Source organism: Malaya genurostris, chromosome 1, assembly GCF_030247185.1.
Source record: "Malaya genurostris strain Urasoe2022 chromosome 1, Malgen_1.1, whole genome shotgun sequence".
NCBI lineage: Eukaryota > Metazoa > Arthropoda > Insecta > Diptera > Culicidae > Malaya > Malaya genurostris.
In genome coordinates, this window is record NC_080570.1 from 151,432,650 (window position 1) to 151,449,439 (window position 16,790).

Below are 16,790 nucleotides of genomic sequence, written 5' to 3' on the forward strand. Positions count from 1 at the left end.
TTTCGTTATGTTCTGCTTCATGTTTTTCAGTTATTTCTTGTCTTCTGACTCCAGTCTGAAGTGTTCAGTTCCGTTTGTTTTTTATCTCCTAGTTTTTGTCTTGTTTTTTAACTGTTTTCTGTCTACAATTTTTGTATCTTCTGTTTAGTGTCTTGAGACCTCCAGCTTGTGTTGTACTTCTTCTAATGTTTGTTCTATGTGTTTTGTCTTCTTACTTCAGCTCTCTAATCCGTATTTTTATCTTCTGTCCAAAACCATTCGTTTTCTGTCTCCAGTCTTCTGTCAATAGCTTTCCATTTTCCATCTTCCGTTTTTCGTCTTGTGACTTCAGTTTCTTGTCTTTAATATCCTGCTTGACCCCTCCGCATTTCTGTTTTCTATCTTCCGCATTCCGTCCTTTATCGTTTGTCTTTTGTCTAAATCTTTGTAATCTATCTATTTCATCTGATTTTTTAATAATTATTTGCATTCTTCTTTCTGTCTCCACTCTACAGTGTTCAGTATTCTGTTTGTGAATGCTTTCTGCTGTTATCTATTGTTTGTTTCAACTTTCTTTGCGTTTCGCCTTCGGCTCGTCAGTGCTTAAAGCAGTTCAAATTGAACTGCCATCTCGTGCCTAGCAGTTCAACTTAAGCCGCTAAGCAGACGCAAAGTCCACACTACTTATGTGACCCTTTTTTATTGTTTGTTTGTTTTTTATCTTCTAGTTTTTAACATCTTCCTCTAATTTTCAGTCCAATCTTGAATATATTGTTTTTCGTATACTGCCTCCAGAATTCCAGAATCCATTTTCTAGCTGCTGTTTCCTGTTCACTATCTTCTCACAATCACACTTGTTTTTTATTTACCTGTTTACTATTATTTATCTGCATCTAATTTTCTACATTTTGAATTCTGTCTACTTATTATCTGTATTCTGTTTCCGGTATTCTATCTACTCTTTTATAATGTTCTCCTGCAATTTTTTTTCGTTTTGTTTATCTAATGTCTTCTGCGTTCAGTTTTTCATACTTTGTTTTTTATCTCTTAATTTTAACCTCCGGTTTTTTATGTTTTCTATCTTCGATTTTTAATCTTCCGCTTGATGTCTTCAAACTACCATCATACGTTTTTCGTCTTCTGTCTTTTGTTCTATGTTTTTTTTCTTCTAACTTCAGTCTTCAATTCTGTATTCCCATTTTTTTGCTTCTAAAAACATACGTCTTCCGTGTCTAGCTTTCTGTCATCCTCTTTCCGTTTTCCATATTTTGTTCTACGTCTTCTGACTTCAGACTTGCATTTTTTTGTCCATCGCCTTCCGCCTTCGGAATTCAACCTTCTGTTTTCTTCTGATCTTCTCTCTTATTTCCTTGTATTCTGTTTTCTTTTAATTACCTTTTGGTTTATTTTCAGTTTACCCACTTCTGTTTTCTGCATTCCCTTTCAAGTTTCTTATATTCTCTCTAGTCATTCGTTATGCTAAATTTATCGCTTTGTTATCAATTCTCTTCTGATTTATGTTTTTATTCTTCATCTACCTGTCTGTAGTCTTCTGTTGTTCTATCTCTTGCTTTTGTTCTCTTTTTCTTTATTTAACTGTTTTCTGTCATCGAACAATTGTCCACCGTTTTATCTTTCGTTTTCCGTCGTCAGTCTTCTATTCTGAACTTATACCTCGTTTTTTAAAATATCCTTTTTTTGTGCCCAGCCTACAGTCAACCACTTTCCTGCTTTCGGTTTTCCGTCTTCAATCTCCTGCCTGATCTTTCCGGTTTTTTGTTTTCTGTCTTCCGCCTTCAAATATTTCAGTCTTCTATTCTGTGTCCTTTCTGTTTCCCATCTTCCCTATTCCCTCCTCTGTTATTCTTTTGCGTAATTATCTTATCTTAGTCATTATATTCTTCCATTTATATTCTATTTTAGGTCTACTATCTTCAATTTCTTGTCTCCGGATTCTGTCTTCCATCTTCCGTTTAGCACCTTTAGTTTTTTACTCACTATCTCCTCTTCTTGTCTTTGTCTGTATTCTTTTATTTATCTTCTATTCTATGTTTTTTTTGTGGTCTAAATTTCTATGTTTTGTTTTCTGTCGATCGACTTCTGCAATCTGTATTCCGTATTATTTTTTTTATTCATAAAATTTTATTTCGGCCTATTCGCATTTCTGCTTGACGTGGCAGTTTAACAGAAAAAAAATTTTTTTTTTCATTGCTGGATCTTGTGGTCATGTCATTTCTTGGCGAAGAGACGTTTTCATGGCTATCCAGCGAATGAAGGGGGGCCAGTGGCTCGCTATTCATGCTACCGTCCATTGGTTCGGTGTCACTGTTGTGGACGGAATCAACGTGTTTTCAAAAATTAGTATCTGTCTTTTGAATAAATTGTTGAAAGATTTAAACGTTAGTCAAAAGAACCAGAAATTGAATCACTTGATAAAGGAAAATTCTTTCGCGAATTTTTAGCAGATCATTTGACGGCCCATAAATCCGGAAAAAGTCCTGTTGGATACCGACATCGATTATAATGCAGCACAAAAATGGTTAAATCAACAATATCATTATGCGGAAATCATTCCATTTAATGCATTTTTCTGCGAAACAAAAGTCTGCTCCACAGCGCGGAATAACAGGACAATATAAATATAACTTATGCTGATAAATTTACCACTCGTGACACCCGGACCTCCGCTCCCCCATGCCGCCCCCCCACCATCCTCCTGGTTATTGTACTTTTCCCGTAGTAAAAGAATGGAGGGGATGAGAAACGATGATTAATGCGCCACTCCGAGGCAATCTCTGTGTGTCTGGTTTCGTTGTGATCGAGAAACTCCTACCACGCGTTATCGTCATCCGTCCGTCGTCATCCGATGGATGCAGTTATTGTTTGGATTTTTATCCACCCACTTAATGAACCCGGTGCGCAGAGCTGCTGCAACAACCGTCGGTGGGGTAGTGGGGGTTGGGCGGCTGACAGGGAAAACTCTCCGGTTCTCTTCATGAAACCAATAAGCGTCGGTCAGGATCATAGGCTTCACCGAGGTGGTTATTGTGTTACCTTCACAGTCGGACCACGATTGTTGCTTTCGTCGAACGTGGATCCGGTTCGGGTTTTGCGTGTATCGTCGTCGTCCATTCGTCGTCCAATCGTCCATTTGTCCCCGCGTGCGTTTTCGCTTGGCAAAGGTTTTGTGTGCTGAAACAACCGGTGACGATTGTGTGACAGTTGGACCGAGGTCGGTTGGACGGACACTGGACCAGGGAGCGGGGGCAGTCCGTCGGAAGAGTGCGTGTTTTTGCATGGTTTATCAAGTTTTTACCTCTCTTGCGTGAATCCTCGGCGTTCGGCGGTCGCCGCGGTCAATCAGCGTGCAGCTCCGTGGTCGTGTTAAATGCTTCCGTCGGTAAGTTGGTCGTTGGTTTTTTTGTCATCCATCCGGCCGGTTCAGTGAAACAATGTCGGAGTCCGTTTTTTTTTGTTTTGTTTTGTGGATTGATTTGTGCTAGATGAAGGATGTGAGCATGTGTCAGCATGTGAATTTATTGAGTATTCGGATGGTGCCAGTGAAATGGATTATGAAGAGCTGACTGGTGTTGGACTGACTGGTAAATATTTATCGTGTAAATCTCATCGATTTTTTGTTCGTTTTATCACCTTTTTGTTGGCTGAAAAACGCTTTTTCCCAATCAGAATTAAATTAAAGTGTAACATCAGAACTGACGTCACCACAATCGGTACGGCTTCGTCCGAGACGTCAGTATTGATATTACACTTAGGTGTAATATGAAAATAAAAAGTGTTTTGCAAATAGCATTAACTTTACGTCTGCTTAGCGGTTTATTTCGAACCACCAGGTCGGTGGTAGCAGTTCAACATAAACTGCTAAGCACTGATAAGTCTAAGACGAAACGTAAATTCAAGTAAAAATGGTTATATGCACCTAGCATAAATTAGGGCGCAAACATCTTCTGCCCCATTGAGCTGACAACAATGAATAGTATTCGAATAAGTAAAGTTTTTATTTATAAAAAACTACTATTTAGTTAACAGAATTCAGTAAAAATGTTACAGTGGTTTTGTTGACGCTGAATTGCTGAATTCTGTCATCAAATTCAACATCTTTGTTTTTCTATAACTGGTTTAATCGCAATTTTTCTGTAGAATTTTTCTTTGAAGCAAACCAATTCTTGTATCTAAACATTGGCTGGATTTATTGTCCTTAAAGTTTTGTTGTGTTCTCACCTAGGGAGCGAGTCATTTATTTTTCCTTTGTATTTTCTAATAGTAAATCATTTGAATTTTAAAATTTTCATGCCTATCGGATCAAAACTTATGGATTTTTCCGTATCTCATACTGCGAAGAGGCCCAAGAGTTCTACTGATTAAAATGAAAATTTGACAAAACATTCCTGAAATGTTTATGAATATAAAAATTATTTTACGTAAGTGTTCGACCCTACGCGCTCTCTAGAGAAATAAATTGTTTCCTTTGATTTTATAGACAATAAACTTTGAATGCGTTTTTCTCGAAAGCAGGTTTTGAAAGTCCGTCTGCATCGTCATTCAAATCACCCTTTTTATCAAATATGGCCCACACTTTCTGAATAACATTATTAGACCCCACCCCGCTTTCCTTTTCGTTGTTTATTAATTATTGAGGAGGTTTTACAGCTACAAAATGGCAGATTTGTCGCGCAAAAAATGCATTTTGACTTTCGTGAGAAATCACATTTTTGGCTTGAAGGATTGTGGTTCTATTGATTATCATTCTAGTTGATTTCTGAAGCAACCGCTACATTGAAAAAATTGAAAAAAAACTTGGTTGGTTTAGGCATTGTCGGAAAGGTTTGCATTTTTTTGAAAATGCATTTCTTGCTATAAAATCTTTTGAAAATTTTGTATCATTTTTTGGTACCACTCAGATTTTTTTAGTATTAAATAAATAATTTTTGAGTGCATTAAAGTGCTTCGGTTTTGTACTATGTTTTAACTGTGGATAACCACAATACTTCACCACCATGCGTTTTCATTTAAGTATTCGATGGTAACGCATAATGCTAGGTTTTAGTAGTTAAGTACCATGCGCTTCCTTTTGATAGAACTGTAATGGAGACGCATGTTTGATTGTTATTATTTTTAAGAAAAATTCAAATTATTATTGAAAAAATTAAAAAATCTTTAAAACATTGATTTGTCGATGGAGTGGTTACTTTAAAAAACAATAGAACCAACATAACCCCGTCGATATAGCAGTCCAAGCTCTTTAAAATATGACATAACAATATGAATTCCCTTTTAGGGGCGTAGATTTCATATGCTTACTTTGCTATAACCTTCGAAAAGCGTGAAATGGGTAAGACAATTGCATTTCGTTTTTGTCTGGTAAAAATATGAAACGTGCCTTTGGAGCCATTAAAGGACACGTAGACCAAATTTCAGTACTTTCAAAATCCCCCGTAGACTTTCGTAGACATTTTTTACTAATCTGTTCCATTTTCTTTTTACTCCATCATTATTTCATCATGAAGCGGATTTTCAATAGAGTCCTTATCGGGATTTGATTTCCAACTGTCACTCCGTGCCATACGGTCCAATTTTTGACGAAGGACTACGTCTTTTTTTACTATGCTCACCTGGGTGAATTTTCAGAATTTCACATCACGAAAGTGTAACGAAACTACTGTAGATTTGATTTTTCCCCCTGTTTGAGTATTTTCTTCAATTCTTCCACGAAACGAATGGAAAAAAGTGTCAGATTGTTGTTAATATCTCGTTTATTACGAAACCATTGTTTAGATAGTGAAAACAATAAGTGCAAACACGAAACATCAAAATCAACCGATCCTGTTCCACGTTTGCTAGCTTCAGTCTACGAAAATCCTTGAACGGAGACACATCGAGTACGCAGATCGCCATCTAAAGACTGTCCCAGAAAGTATGGATGCAACCAAAAACCGCTGCCATTTCGCAATGGTTCAGAATCTGTCAACTTTTATGGCTGCGTCCTGTTGTTTACACTCTTCTCTAACCACTTGTGCAGTTATTTATTCGTTTTCATTAGTTTGTTTCGAAATGCGTGGACTTTCAGCAGAACAACGTCGAAAAATTGTGTGCAAATGGTGCACAGAACGCGGACTGTCACTGACAAAGATAGCAAAAATGGAAGGAGTAAGTGAAAAAGCCGTGCGAAATGCAATCAGGAAGTTTGGTGAGGATAACACCGAAAACGGGTCGAAAAAATGGCCCTGCTAACCCTCAATTGGATAAACGTATACTGAAGGCGTTCGAGCAAAAGAAGGAGGTTTCAGTTCGGGATGTGGCCAAAAAAGTGGGCACTTCGAAGTCAAATGTTCTTCGTGCTAAAGAACGTTTGAATCTTCGAACCTATAAGAAGCAGAAACAACCAAAACGTAGTCCGAAACAAGAAGCATCGATCTGGCCGAGGGTTCGAAAGCTGTACAATACTCTTCTTGCTGGAAATTTGATCTGCATAATCATGGACGAAGAAACCAACGTGAAACTCGATTACAAATCCTTGCCGGGACCACAATATTATACGGTGCGAGAAGGGCAAGTGTTAAACCAGTCCGAGACATCGATTGAAGTCGAAAAATTTGGTAAGAAAACTATGGTCTGGCAAGCAATTTGTAGCTTCGGTAAGATTTCGAAACCCTTCATCACCACTGCTTCAATGAACAGCGAAATATACATCAAGGAATGTTTACAAAAACGACTTCTACCCATGATTCGAAGCCACAAAGATCCTGTTGTCTTCTGGCCAGATCTTGCTTCTTGCCACTACTCGAAATCAACGGAAGAATGGTATACTACCAAAAATGTCACTTTCGTCCCAAAAGACATGAATCCACCAAATTGCCCACAACTTCGACCAATTGAGGAATTTTGGGCATTAACGAAGACAAATCTTAGCAAACATGTCTCGGCAGCCGAAACCATTCAACAGTTCGAAAAAGATTGGAAAAAAGTGTCAAAACTTGTCGCCAAAAAGTCTGTACGAAATTTAATGAGGAACGTTTGCAAGAAGGTGCGCCAGCTAGTCTAAAATGGATAAGTAGCAAATGTTGAGAATAATATTCTGTTGTTGTAGTCTAATATTATCAGTAGGGCAACGGCTCCCTATTTCATCTGAGCTCCTATTTCCATCTCATCCCTTCACCTCATTACTTTGAAAATGAATAATATTCTAAAACCTACCTGAACCAAACTGTGAAATGTTTTAAAATGATTATGAAAGCTGTTGTCACACTTTCCTATTGAAAGAAATGGTTTTAAGTTCTTCGTGTATCGTTTTTTTCATTTAAAATAAACTCATTTTTCAATTTAGGACACATTTTCGTCTCAAGATTTACAGTTCGTCATGTTTCTGATTATCTACTAATCGATTCGTCTCAAAACATGATCACTTTTTCGCACACTTACACTACCATTGAATGCTGGATGAATTCATAATTAGTAATGTTCACTTGCCACTTGTTTAATTAACGATTTAAAACTTCAAGAATTACCCGACAAACAATAAATGTCTTTAAAAATATGAGATGAAAGTTTTTCACTTAGTTCACTTGATTGCGCTTTGTTTTCATCTCATTTGGTTTCGCAAAGTTGCCAAGTTATCTCATATTGTTACAAAAAATAAATTGTTTTTCTTCTTCAAATTATTACCAAAAAGTATTTTTTTGGTATCCGTTACATTAGTTTAATTATATTATTGATATTAATATTCAAATAAAACTGTTTTGGCTTCGAATATTACCAGAAAGAGCGTGTTAAATACTAATGAAATAACCATTGTGGCAAATCTAGTAGCACTGGTTTCATTCCGCTATACGCCAACATAACGCTGTGAAGTGTGTGTGTGTGTTTCATTGACTGTGTACAGAGATGCCAGGTATTTTCATAGAAAATATGTATTACTTTGCATAGAAAGTCTATATCTGTTCTATCTGTTTTCACTAATAAAATGATGTTAAAAGATAGTTCTTTAGATCTCCGTAAGTCATTGCCCCATTAATTAGATAATTCAACGAGTAAATTTTTTTACCAATAATAATAATGTGGAAAAATCCTGGTGGGTACGGTTGTATCGTTTGAGTTGTATATCTGGCAGCGGTAAGGCAGTCGGTCACCAGAATGTCTGCAAGCCATATTTTCCAGCTGGCAGCGTTTAGTCAGCCATCTGGCAGCCATGCGAATGCGGGTGAAAGTGTAATAGTGGAATATTTTGTTTTGATTGCTGTCGCCATTGCTAATTTATAGGATGAATAAAAGATCAACGATAGGATGAATAAAAATCCATTGAGATGAAATTAGGAGCAGAGTAGTGAAAACATCATTAGTGTTTTTAGCTGTTTTATAAATATTAGTTCAATTTTCAAGAAATGTGAATCAATTTTCAACGTGGAGCAAGGCGAATGAAGCAGTAATATGAAATAGTTACAGTGATTTTAGTGGCTAAATCGGGGTTTGAAGGCGACGTCCTTACAAATGAGATGAAATAGGGAGCCCTTACCCTATATCGAATAAAATTTGAATATCTCACACTTGTGAATTACTTACAGCGAAATCAAAGTGCTTCCATACTTTCTGGGACAGTCTTTACGTCAAGAAATTAGAACTACACCCGGCATTATTCAACTGGTGCTTCAGTCAATGGTTAATACGAGGTTCCAATCCTCAAGCCTAAACGCAGAAAACCAACAATTAGTTCTTCTGTAAGCATATCTGCTGTTGGACATTCGCAGTGTGAGTTTCGCTTCGAACAAAAATGATTGCATCATCCAGCTAATGGTCGTTCGCATTGGAGAAAAAAAAGAGAACAAGTGGACAACGATGGGGAACATTACACAAAATCAGCCGTTCTAATGACTGTGCATGTTAACCAAAGAACTATTAAGATTGATTCTATGGAAAACGAAGGGAAAAATCATCAGTTTAATGCAAATTTAGAATAATTTGATAATCTTTGTGCACTTTTCGCTGCACGAATTCGCACCAAACTAGTAAAAATAATGCAACCATCGCGTTCGAGTAAGAAATTCCAAACAGTGTTTAATTTCGCAGAGAATTCCACAATTTGGCCTTTGTAAATGCCAGAAATGGATCCCGTACAGCATTTTGACGGGTTCTTTCACTTAAATACTTCCTAGAATACAAACGCAACCTTTTGAAACCAAATGGTTCTTTTCAGCACTACAAAATCTTAAACGGTATCAATTCAATTAATATCTATACACATCTCGAATGCAATCCTACGTTAAATTTCGCGGTTATGTACCTGGCATTACCTACTCCCAGTTTTTAAATATACTTAGAAATATTCATTTGAGCTAAATTATATCAGTTGATTCCAATAAATAAATAAATCAATTCGGCTCCGTTCTGCCAATGTCGGATGAATGTAACTCCGGCAACGGAAGTCGTATCGAGTTTGGCAATGTATGGCTGTACCTTTCATTTGAATCGTAGTTTGTGAAAATCGGGATTTCCATCGCCGAGAAAAGTAAGTGCACATATTTTAATCAATCAATGAAGAATCACCTTGTAAATCCATAACCTCGACGAACTGAGTCGAATGATATATGGAACTCGGTCCTTCGTTTCGTGGCTAAAAAAAAACGGTTTTCACAGTGAATGGATAACATTTCTATTTGAAAAAGGCAAAAACAGATGGAAAAGAGACTGACAAATAAAACAGCAGCAATTGAAATTTTTGAAAAAAGTAACCGCAGAGACGGGACTAGAACCCATAACTATCCGCTATTCAAGGAAATCGTTTTACGAACTGAACCTACTTGCATAAGAAACACATGATGAATCGGTCGTATTAAACAGAATAACGAAGCAAAAACGTTATTTTGTATAATAAATAATTAGTGTCTGGCAGACTGGCAGCAGATTTTTCGTTCCTTTATTTTTAGCTTGGATTAAAGAAAACTATTCATAATCTTCTATTTTTATGTAGATGTTATTCTCTATTAGAGACTGCTACAGTGTAAATTTTATGTAAAAATATCGAGTTATTCCTTTGTTCCTGAGATATAATTACTAAATGAGGGCCTCAGTTTACATAGGAAACTCATCTTAAGCTGTTTGGAGCCCGAGCATAGCAAAACATGCTCGGTGTCTTCAGATACGTCACTGTGACTGAAGTCAACAACCCGTAACTCGGAGACCGGAAATCGAATCCTAAAATCGATTGTAGTCTATGAGATAGGACAACATTTCTGTGAAATATAAGAATTGTATCCAAAAGTAATTTGCAGTTTTAGACACGATGAATGTTGGAAAAAATGACAGTGCATTCGAATTGTAACAGTTCGGCTGAAAAGTTCGTATCGTTTAATAGAAACACACATTTTTTTGCCAAAATTCGTTTTTATTATTCAACATAATTGCCATCAGAGGCGATACAGCGATTATAGCGATCTTTCAACTTTTCGATACCATTTTTGTAGTACGATTTGTCCTTTGCCTCAAAATAGGCCTCAGTTTCAGCGATTACCTCTTTATTGCTTCTAAATTTTTTACCAGCGAGCATTCTCTTGAGGTCTGAGAACAGGAAAAAGTCACTGGGGGCCAAATCTGGAGATTACGGTGGATGAGGGAGCAATTCGAACCCCAATTCGTTCAATTTCAGCATGGTTTTCATCGACTTGTGACACGGTGCATAGTCTTGATGAAACAAAACTTTATTCTTCTTCAAATGATGGTTTTTCCCTTTTCAAGGTAGTCGATGAAAATTATACCATGCGAATCCCAAAATACAGACGCCATAACCTTACCGGCCGAATGTTGAGTCTTTCCACGCTTTGGGTTCGGTTCATCGCGTGCAGTCCACTCAGCTGACTGTCGATTGGACTCCGGAGTGAAGTGATGGAGCCATGTTTCATCCATTGTTATATATCGACGAAAAAAATCGGTTTTATTTCGATATAACAGCTCCAAACACTGCTCAGAATCATCAATTCGTTGTTGTTTTTGATCGATTGTGACCTCACGCGGCACCCATTTTGCACAAAGCTTTCTCATATCCAAATATTCGTGAATAATATGTCCAACACGTTCCTTTGATATCTTTAGGGTGTCAGCTATCTCGATCAACTTCACTTTACGGTCATTGAAAATCATTTTGTGGATTTTTTTCACGTTTTCATCGGTAACAGCCTCTTTTGGACGTCCACTGCGTTCATCGTCTTCGGTGCTCATATGACAAGTACGAAATTTTGCAAACCACTTACGAATTGTTGCTTCACCCGGTGCAGAGTCTGGATAACACTCATCAAGCCATTTTTTGGTATCGGCGGCACTTTTTTTTCATCAAAAAGTAGTGTTTCATCAACACACGAAATTCCTTTTTTTCCATTTTTTTCACAATAACAAAAGTAGCTTCACTCAAAATGCAATATCTCACAAACTAATAATCAGACAGCTGTCAAATTTATACCCGTATCTTTTGAAGGTTGGTACGAACTGAAAATGGTATGGATTTAATTCGAGTGGCGCCCTCTCATAGAAACGATACGAACTTTTCAGCCGATCTGTTATCATTTCTATTTTGTGTTGATACAATGGCGAGAATCGAACTTAAATGAATAAAACAAATTTTGTGCATTTGGTGTACTGAAAACAGCTGTAACCTTTATTGAAATTGCAAAACTGGTTAAACTACACCAAACAAGTGTGAAAAATGTCACCAAGAAATTTGGCTTAGTATGTTTTTTGGGATGATTTACCGAAATCAGCAAGAAAACCAGGTCCAATCCAACCAAATTTAGATGACAAAGTAGTGGCGTACGTCAGATGAAACCGGTCGGCAACAATGCGTGCTTACTTGACGTCAAAAGTTAAAAAACTATTCAAATGATCCAAAGAATCAAGGCAAGGAACTCTCTAAAAAAATACAAGATCTCAGGAGCAAAAACTTCGACACAAAACAAGAATACGAAAACTGTATGTTGGTATGGCAAGCATTCTGTACCTGTGGTTCACTGTCGCATATTTTTTCACGAAAAGTATAGTAAACGCAGAAATTTATGCTAGGAGAAAAGTTTGCTGTCACAGTATCGCATGCATGAGCATGAGTTAACTTTCTCTCTCTTCTGGACGGATTTGGCATCGGCTTATTACGGTGATATTGTTTTTTAGTACAATGGCTTAAATTTAATGGGTCATTTCGCCGAAAGCCATTTTGCCGAAAGCCGTTTCGCCGAAAGTGTCATTTCGCCAAATCCTGAAATCGTCTTATAATCGTAATAAGAGTTGATTTAAAATAAAGACAAATGAAAGATGATAGCGTTAACGCCCGTTTTGTTGACCTATAATTGTACTTCTTGAATAAAAATTGATTTATGCACGACTTTCGGCGAAATGGCATTCGGCGAAACGACTTTCGGCGAAATGACCCGCTCCCGATTTTATAATATTTGAAGTTATGGCCTGATATTGGGCAACTGTAAAGACCGACTTGAACAGCGGTCGGAGTGTGTTCTTCTTTTCATGTCGTCTAGTTTTGTTTGGATAATACAAATTCATTTCCGATAGTCTACCTTTATCACCGTTCTGGTAAAAGTAGAGAAGTCCACTTTCCAACGTCTTCTGTACCGACCAACAAAGTCTTTGCACTGACACCACATTGACGGAAATTAAGTATGGAACTCGTTGCGATCGACCATCCCATTATTGCTTCCTCAGATACTGGTGTCAACTCTAATAATCTAATCGCACGTAATGTTTCAATTCAACCTAACGGAAGAAAATGTTAGCTCTAAATAAAATCCGCTCAAAATTATTGTAGCTTTCAATAAAAAAAGAAAGTATACGCAGTATCACAACTGAAAGTCATTTCTCCTGTGTGTAACTTGTTTAATAAAAATTAAAGTAATAATTTAATCTTGTTTCAACACCCCCCGCACTCATGCTTTCCCCATCTCCACCACTCATGCAAAAAGTTGAGAGATCGGTAATTCGTATAATGGAGCGACCGGGCGCAAAGAAACCGGTTACCCATAAAAACACAAGCAGAAGAAGAAGAAAAAGAAGCAAACAGAGACGTTGTATGCATAACCAATTCTTATCCTTGCAGCAACCCAACCCTTTGAACCCCATCCGACGCCAAGCAGCAGCACGGGAAGACATCATCCGGGCGTTTATTGTCTAACTGCCGTAAAGAAAGATCTCTTACAATCGTATCCAGTCGAATACAAGAGTGCTAAATAAATTCAAGCACATATTCCCTTGATGATAAATATCATATTCGTACGGTGCGCGTTGGCGGCAGAACACAGCCGGAACATCTGAAGTGGGCTCATTTCATTTCATCGACTGGAGACTGGAGCCGGCCAAAAGCACAAGCAAACACCATCTCATGCGTTCCATTTGTTTCCAAGGAGACCTACGTCCTACCAACGAACCGACGATGTGTTGTTAAAGTAAGAGCCCAAGATTCGGATCGCAGTTAATTTATTCCGTATCAGCATGTAAATATACTTTGAAAAGTGCGGCTAGCGGGTGCCGGTGGAGTGGTGCACTTTTTTGTCTTGGGCAGTGATGGAAGATCTATCTGATGACTGACAACTGAAGATGGAACATCAAATTTGATCCAGAATAGGCATATTGAAAAATAGTTCTATCTGCATCTGGACTTTGCACTGGAAAATGCAATAAATTCTAACTCAACCTTTCATGTTGAACAATGCGAATTGTCGGTTCTTTCATTGGGCTCCTTCCATCAAGTTTCGCTTCCTAGTTACTGCCCCTCGCTGATAACAGCCTTTTGAATCGTTTTTAGGTTCCGCATGTCGATGGCTTAACGTGTTTCTATTGGGTGGATCTCTTGCGTATTGGAATTGCCATTTTTCCGTAATGGCAAGATGCAAATTCCGGCTAAAATAGAATGGGAGAATTGTGTTGCTTGAGGAAAGACAACAGAAGTTTATATTAGCCACTCTTGTACAATTTTCTGGTTGATAGTCCCGATCGCTACGTAAATGTCGCATTTTAAGCTATAGAAACAGCATTGGTATGACCGGCAAGATACCAATTCCAACTAGAACAGGAAAAAATATTGTTGATATGTTTACGTTTCGTCTTTGACTCATCAGTGCATAGTAGTTCAAATTAAACTGCTTTATGCAAAACTCGGCAGTTCAATTTGAACCGCTAAGCAGACGTAAAGTTTCTGCTATTTACAGAACACTTGTTTTCTTTGCATCGAAATGCATACTGACGTGCCGAACGAAAATGTGTTTTCGACTTTTTCTGGCCGATGCACGTTTGGCCATTCAGGGGTTAGCCAAATTTTTTGCTAGGGCACATAACCGATTTTGATATGTTTACGTTTCGTCTTTGAACTGCTATGCACTGACGAGTCAAAGACGAAACGTAAACATATCAAAATCGGTTATGTGCCCTAGCACAAAATTTGTCTAACCCCTGATTGAAAAATATTGTGTTTCGACGTTGGATTCTGGACCAGGACCGATTCGAAACTACGCAAACTACAACAAATCAAACGAATCAAAATTTCACCTTCGAAATGTAGGTAACAGACCCACTACATCAAAACCGTCGTCCGAGCACGAGAAAGCTGACCACTCGTTAAGAATTTATCTCTGCGGTTCTAAAATTATTAAAAAAAATCAATTTTAAGTACTTATGTTTACGTTTCGTCTTCGATTCATCAGTGCATTAGCAGTTTATGTAGAAATACGATACACTACCTAACGATTCACTACCTAACGATTCAATATAAGCCGCTAAGCAGATGTACAGTTAATGCTATTTTCAAAACGTTTTTGCACTGAAGTGCCATGTCTTTGATGGAATGTCGAAAGAAAGAGACTGAGTGGACTTTCGGGGCTTTAGAATCGCAAGGGCACGCAAAAAAAATTCCATGTCCTGGAAACTGGAGCTGGATGGAACTGAATTATGAACTAGGATTTTGGGACTGGATTTTGGACCTGGATTCTGAAGCTGGAATGAATTCTGGAACTGAATTCTGTACCTAGATTCAGGAATTAGGTTCCGAAACTAAATTCTGAAATTGGAATCTGCACATAAATTTTGAAACTATATTCCGTACCCAGATTCTGGAACTTAATTCGAGAATTGGATTCTAGACCCAGATTCTGAAACTGAACTCCGAAACTGGATTCTGGACCTGGATTTTTAATCTTGCTTTTAGAACTGAATTTTGGGTCTGGATTCTGAAATTAAATTAGGGAATTGGAGTCTGCACAAGAATTCTTAAACTGAATTCTGGCCAGAATTCCGAACCTAGATTTTGGAACTTATTTAGGGAATTCGATTCTAGATCTAGCAAAATTTAGATTCTGAATGTGAATTCTTGGATTCTGGACCTGGATACTGAATCTAAATTCAGTAACTGGATTCTGAAGCTGAACTCCGAAACTGGATTCTGGAACGGGATTCTGGGCCTGGATTCTGGATCTAGTTTAAGAAAGGATTTTGAATTTAGCTTCTTAAACATAACTCTGGATCTGAGTTCTGAAACTAAATTCGGAAATTCGAATCTGCACAAGAATTCTTAAACTGAGTTCTGTCCCAGGATGCTGGTGCTGGATTCTGAATCTGGATTCTGTAACTTAATTCGAGAATTGATTCTGAATCTGGATTCAAGAACTGGGTTCCCGATCTGGAATTTGAAGCCGAATGCTGGAACTAGATTCTGCATGTTAAGAAACTGAACTCTGAAACTAGATTCTGGACCTGGATTCTGAAGCTGAAACTTGATTCTGCACATGAATTATGAAAGTGAACTCTATACCACGATTTTGAGCCTGGACTTTGAATCCAAATTCCAGAACTGGATTATGGGTCAAGATTCTGGATTCTGTAGCTGGATTTGGGACTTGGGATCTGAAACTGAATGCTGAAACTGAATTTTGCCCATAAATTCTGAAACAGCTTTCTGAAACTGTATTCTGGGTTCACAAACTGAGTTCTGAAACTGGAATCTGAACAAACATGCACATTTAAAAACTGAATCCTATAACTATATTCTGGACCTGAATTCTTAATCTAGATTGAAGAACTGAATTCTGCAACTACGACCTGAAACTGGATGAAGAATATGGGTTCTGCAACTCAATTCTGGAGTTTTATTCTGGATTCAGAATTTGAAGTCTGAAACTGGACTCAGGACCTGGATTCTGCACATTCAGACACTGATTTCTGGAACTGGATTCTGAAACTGAATGCTGAAACTGGAAACAGAATTCTGGGACAGGATTCTGGACTTGAGTTCTGCAACTCAATTCTGAACCAGGATTCAGGGACTGGATTCTGGACCTGGATTCAAAATTTAGTTTCTGGAACTTAATTCTGGATTTGGGTTTTGAAACTGAACTCTGAATTTGGAATCGGCACAAATATTCATAAACTCCAGGATTCTGGAGCTTGATTCTGAATCTGGATTCAGGAACTGTATTCCGGATCTAGAATCTGAAACCGAATACTGAAACTGGATTCTGCACATTCGAAAACTGAATTCTGGAACTAGATTCTGGATCTGGATTCTGAAGCTGAAACTGAATTCTGTACATGAATTATGAAAGTGAATTCTGAGGCACGTGTCTGAGACTGAGTTTTGAGCCTGGACTTTTAATCTAGATTCTGGAAATTGATTGGGAACCATGATTTTGAAACTAGATCCAGAAACTGGATTCTGAAACTGGATTTCGGACTTGGGATCTAAAAACTGTATACTGATACTGCTTTCTGAGGTCTATATTCGGGACCTGAATTCTAAATCTAGATACAAGAACTGAATTCTG

The 16,790-nt window shown here is 37.7% G+C and overlaps 1 protein-coding gene across 5 annotated transcripts in view; it reads left to right on the top strand.

Moving 5' to 3' along the window:
* The window catches only part of LOC131426191 (homeobox protein 5), a 156,029-nt gene that overhangs the window by 15,640 nt on the left and 123,599 nt on the right, over window positions 1–16,790 (top strand). The window contains exon 1 of one of the 5 annotated variants that reach the window (XM_058588728.1): window positions 3,044–3,379. The exons of 3 other annotated variants lie outside the window; for them this stretch is intronic. The gene's annotated coding sequence lies outside the window, so the exon portion shown is untranslated. Of the gene's footprint in view, window positions 1–3,043; window positions 3,380–3,404; window positions 3,582–16,790 lie in introns of those variants that run through there. One more of the 5 variants, XM_058588726.1, reaches the window with a different exon arrangement.